Source organism: Dioscorea cayenensis, chromosome 21, assembly GCF_009730915.1.
Source record: "Dioscorea cayenensis subsp. rotundata cultivar TDr96_F1 chromosome 21, TDr96_F1_v2_PseudoChromosome.rev07_lg8_w22 25.fasta, whole genome shotgun sequence".
Classification (NCBI taxonomy): Eukaryota; Viridiplantae; Streptophyta; class Magnoliopsida; order Dioscoreales; family Dioscoreaceae; genus Dioscorea; species Dioscorea cayenensis.
This window is the reverse complement of record NC_052491.1, coordinates 3,840,998-3,846,826: the sequence shown is the minus strand read 5'-3', so window position 1 is coordinate 3,846,826 and position 5,829 is coordinate 3,840,998. Positions and strand designations below refer to the sequence as shown.

Below are 5,829 nucleotides of genomic sequence, written 5' to 3'. Positions count from 1 at the left end.
GATTTATCATTTGGAATCCCTAGAACTCATTGCGATTCTATACGATTGATAGGTTGAGAGATTTTTCAATTTCTCCTCCAGGATATGTATAGAGTTAGGCATGGTTGACCTTAGATTTTGGATCATGTATTAAAGGATCTTCACAACTCATTAATGCACTAGTTAGAAAGCATATTAGAGGGTTTTGCACTTGAGACGATTGTCGTAGGTGGAACAATATCCGGGGACCCCATTTGTATTGATTGCCTTACCTCCCCTTTACTTGTGCCTTCTCTCTTGACTCTTTTACTTTTGTTTACATTACATCTTGTTACACAACTATTATTCACTTTTCACTTAGTTAAGAAAAAAATCAAGTATTTTTATTCTCTACTCCTTGTGGATACGATACCTACTCATCTGGGATTTATTACCTTGACAAACCCATGCACTTGCGGGACATACGCAAAGGGCGTTGTCAGTAGGGGCCCAAGAAAAGAACTCCAACTCTAGCGTACTGGCCCTAATGGCGCAAATACTCAGCAGGATGTGCCCCAAATGTAGTGGCTCGCTCCGTACTATGGAGTGTAAATAAAGTAACTCCTGTCTGCTTAACACTCTGGTACTACCACCGTGGTCGGTCACCGATCTACTCAAAATAGCATGGATATATCAGTAGATCTGTTGGGAGAGACACGTAGCGTTCAACACTCCCGGCTCATACTGACCATGGCCATATAATACTCGATACACACTAATAAGTGCTTGTTCGATCAGAATGCAAAGCATTCTTTCCTTGTGTTGCGCATTACTTTTCTTAGGTTTTAATGCTAATATCGATGTATTTATGTTAATTTCATGCAGGTAGGGTTGTGAGCCTGAATATGAGAGAAAGAAGCCAATGTGGGGCGTAATGCATCAATTTGGAGAAAATCTTGCTAAGGTTCAAATGCAAAGACATAGGTCAGGTTCGAGATGCGGGAATGTGTGCCAACCTCCTCGTATTCGTGTTAGGACAACTATTTGGAGGGGCACAGGGGCAGTCACATTCAAGAATTCTTACTTGTACATATAGAACAAGATCTCCACTAACATGTCCATTATTAAAGAAGCAAAGTGATTCATGATGTAAACGTGTGCCCGTTTGCGTTACCTCGATGAAAGCATGAATTCAGGTGTATTTCGGGCCGGTACTGTAGTAGGGTAATGTAGCAAAAGACGTAGCAAGAGTACTGTATAGCCACTGTTCATAGTCGGTAGAGAAAACAGGAAAATAGAGAATCCACACGGGCGTGTCGAAATTCCACACGCCCGTGTGAAAAATCCACATGGGCACTCACACGGGCATGTGAAATCTCGATTCCAACCCTTTAAAAGCCGATTTCAATCATGATTTCAGCATTCTATTCTCCATCTTTTCCCCAACTTGAGATAGGACTGTGGCTAGGGTTTTGAGAGGTATTGGCTAGGTATTTGGAGAGGTTCTATGGCTCTGACATCGCGCGGCATTTGGAAGAACATTAGTGTGAGAGCTTTCATCGGCACCGATCTAGCGAGGTGTATCCCAGGCCGGACATAGGGACCCTTGCGATGAGTAGAGGACTCTCCACAAGACTAGCCATGACTAATGAGGGGGTTTTCTATGGATGCTTTGTTTTTACATTCGATTTCTTTGATTGTATCTAGCTCCATGGAGAACTAAACCCCTAGTGGGTACTTGGGTATTTGTGAACCCTAGGATGTATTCGTTTCATTGGATCTCTTTATTATGCTTTCAATTAATTGATGTTTATTATGAGTTCTAATCTTGTATGCTTGATTGTATGAATACACCCCTAGAGTGACACTAGGGTTGAGAGTTCTTTTTGGTAACTTTTGTGAGTGAGTGACACACCATGAGAGTTAGACAAAGCAAGACTGGAGAGGATTGAGAGGGTGAGTCGAGAGGTAGCAGAGCGTCCCCTTTCCCCTCCAGTGTGATCTGTCCTACCTCCATGTTCTAAGAGTTCTTTACAGCCATAGTAGAGTGAATGGGTTAAGGGATGACCTTTCGTTGGGGCTTAGTTGCGAGTTGATAAGTGCTTGTGTGATATGAATGTGAAGCATTCTTTCCTTATGTTGAGCAATACTTTTCTGTGGTTTTTACACTAAGATGTGTGTTTTTATGTTACTTTTGTGCAGGTAGAGTTGTGAGGCCGAGTATGAAGGAAGAAGCCAATGTGGATCATAATGCACCAATTTTGGAGGAAATCTTGCTAAGGTTCAAACGCGAAGACATAGGTCGGGTGAGAGATGCTAGAGTGTGTGCCGACCTCCTCGTATTTGAGTTAGCACAACCATTTAGAGGGGCACAAGGGCAGTCACACTCGAGCATTCCGACTTATGCACATAGAACAAGATCTCCACAAACTTGTCCGTCATTAAAGAAGCAAAAGCGATCCACGATGTGACGTGTGCCCTTTTGCTCCCCGATGAAAGTATGGACTCGGGAGTATTTTTAGGCCATCGATGAACACGGGGCAAAAGTGATGTAGACTCCCAGGGCCAGAAAAATAGAAATTTGAGAATCCATGGGGATGTGAAAATTATACATGGCGTGGGAAATTCCATGGGCGTGAAAAAAATCCACAGCCCGTGGGTCGATCACCCTATTTAAAAGCCGATTCAACCCCGATTTCAATTCTTTTCTCCATCTTTTCCCTCAACTTGAGAGGGTTTGCTACGTTTTTGAGAGGTATTGGCTAGGGTTTTGGAGGGTTCATGGCTCACATCGTCATTCCTAGGAAGAAGGTTGGTAGGAAGCTTCCTTGAGCGTATCCTATACGGACAAGGGAATCTTTGGATGACGAGGAGGGACTTGCCACAAGACCATCGACACGACTATCGATAGGGGTTTTCTCTATGGATTCATTGCTTTTTACATTCTATTTCTTTGATTGTACTTAGCTCCATGGAGAGCTAAACTCCCTAGTGGGTACTTGGGTATTTGTGAACCCTAGGATGTATTTGTTTCATTAAATCTCTTTATTATGGTTTCAATTAATTGATGTTTATTGTGAGTTCCAACATTGAATGCTTGATTGTAGGAACATTTCCCCTAGAGTGACACTAGAGTTGAGAGTTCTTGTTGGTAACCTTGTGAGTGAGTGACACACCACGAGCGTTAGACAAAGCTAGGTTGGAGAGGGTTGAGAGGGTTAGTTGAGAGGTACAGGAGCGTCCCATTTCCCCTCTGACATGATAGATTCTACCTCCGTTCCTCGAGTTCTTTGCGGCCATAATAGAGTGAATGATCTAAGAGATGACCCTCCACTTGGGATTAGTTGCGCATGCAACGGAGTAAAGCGTTGAGGTAATCTTAGTATCTAGGGCTTAATTGTGGTTATGGACCTTCCACCTGTACCCCAAGGGTTAGGTCTATAATTAGGAAGAGATTTATCACTTGGAATCCCTAGAGCTCATTGCAACTCTATTCGAGTGTGAGGTTGAGAGGTTATTAAATCTCTTCTCCGGGACATGTATAGAGTTAGGCATAGTTGACCTTAGATTTGGGACTATGTATTTAAGGATTTCCATGACTCACCGTTGCATTGATTAGGAAGCATAATAGAGGGTTCCTGCACTTGAAACGATTGTCCTAGGCGGAGCATTATCCGAGTACCCCATCTTTATCGATTGCCTTACCTCCCTCTTTACTCGTACTCTCTTACTTGTTGTCTTTACTTTTGAGAATTGAATCATTGTCACACTTATCACTACTGATCTTTCATATAGCTAAGAAGTGGATTAAGTGTTTTTATTCCCTATTTCCTGTGGATTCGATACCCGCTCATCCAGGATTATTACTTTGATAAACCTGTGCACTTGCGGGATATACGCAAGGGGATCTTGTCAAGTTTTTAGCGCCGTTGCCGGGGAATAGGCGTTTAGAGATGCTTTGCACTTTATTTTCTTAGCTATTTCACCATACATTCTATTTCATATATTCTTATTCTATCATCGTTCTGATTTCTTTTTCTTTCTTTTTGGGTGCAGCTCCAGGTTATGACCCGAGGGAATCCCTCAGTATTGATTGAAGGAGATCCTGAGCTTGAATGTACACTTAGAAGAAAAGTGAAAGAGCCTGTATAAGAACAGTCTAATTTAGCTGATTTGGAAGTGGAAGGATCTGAAAACATGGCAGAACAGAACTAGCAACAGCGGACATTATCTGATTATGTTAGACCTTCAATGTTGGGGACACAATCGAGTATTGTGCATCCTCCGATCACAGCTCAGAACTTTGAGCTGAAGCTGGCATTCATCCACATGTTACAGCAATCCGCACAGTTCAACAGTTTGGCCGATGAGGATCCAAACAGTGATATAGAGAGTTTTCTCGAGGTGTGTGATATGCTGAAGATAAACAGAGTGACGGATGATACCATCAAGTTGAGAGCCTTCCCATTTTCCGTAAAGGGGAGAGCGAAGCAGTGGCTACACTCATTACCTAGAGCATCAATTACCACATGGAAGGAGATGGTAGAAGCCTTTCTTGCCTGTTATTTCCCTCCCGGAAAATCAGCAAAGCTTAGGAATGAGATCTCATCCTTTGTTCAGTTGGAATTAGAGTCTCTATTCGAGACATGGGAAAGGTTCAAGGAACTCTTGAGAAAGTGCCCGCAACACGGATTTCCGGAGTTGATGATTGTTCAGACTTTTTACAATTTTTTGAATCCGAGTACAAGACAACTCTTGGATGCGGTAGCAGGAGGTACTTTAGGTAGCAAGACCCCCGATGAGGCCCGTCAATTAATTGAGGAAATGGGGCTAAACAGCTACCAATGGAATGCTAGGGAGAAGGAAAAGGTGGCCGGTCTCCATGGAATAGATGCGGTAACTTCATTGGCGGCTCAAGTGGAAAATTTAACTAAGAAGTTAGATCTTCTAACTTCAAATAGAGTTGTGGCCGTGACAAATTACACCGGGTGTGGTGGAGGACATGCTCCCTCCGATTGCCCGATCTCTATCGGTGATGTTTCTTCGGTGGAGAACGTTGATTTTGTAGGTAATGGCATTAGACCTCAAGGAAACCCATATATCAATACCTACAATTCTGGTTGGAAGAATCATCCAAATTTCTCTTGGAGTAATCAGGGTCCACAAAAGGCCATGGGTCCACCGGGTTTCCAACAACAACAACAAGCCCCTAAGGTGAAAAACAGAGTCTCAGGTTTGGAAACCCGAATGAATGACTTAGAGAAGCACTTGACTAGATTTGTGCAATCTGTAAATACAAGGTTTGAATCAGTCGAGGCTACACTTCGCAACCACACCGCCTCTATGAATAACCTTGAAAATCAAGTGGGGCAAATTGCGAAGTCTCTTTCTGAAAGGCCACATGGAAGCTTGCCGAGCAATACAAAAACCAACCCTAGAGAGCACGTGAAGGCGATCACTTTGAGAAGTGGTCGTGAGGTTGAAGGTAGGCTTCCGAGTGAGAAGCCAAAAGAACACGCACCTGAGGTTATAGAGGTGGAAGAGCAAACAAGCAAAGAGAAAGAGGTGGCACCACCACCATTCAAGCCAAGAATCCCTTATCCCTCTAGATTGTAAAATGACCAAGGGATGAACAGTATAATAAGTTCCTGAGTTTGTTCAAGCAACTCCACATCAATATTTCTTTTGTTGAGGCATTGGCGCAAATGCCTAAGTATGCGAAGTTCATGAAAGACTTGTTCACTAACAAGAGGAAATTGGAGGAAAGTGCTTCAGTGATTTTAGATGCTTCATGCTCGATGGTATTGCAAAAGAACATGCCGAACAAGAAGAAAGACCCGGGAAGATTCATCATTCCGTGTAATATTGGCA

General features: G+C 43.0%; 1 non-coding gene across 1 annotated transcript; it reads right to left on the bottom strand.

Annotated features, from left to right (window-relative positions):
- Positions 1-4,545: 4,545 nt before the first annotated feature.
- On the bottom strand, positions 4,546-4,652 carry LOC120252623. Its single transcript, XR_005534080.1, has one exon. It is a non-coding gene; the product is annotated as a small nucleolar RNA R71 (small nucleolar RNA).
- Between the last annotated feature and the right edge of the window lie 1,177 nt (positions 4,653-5,829).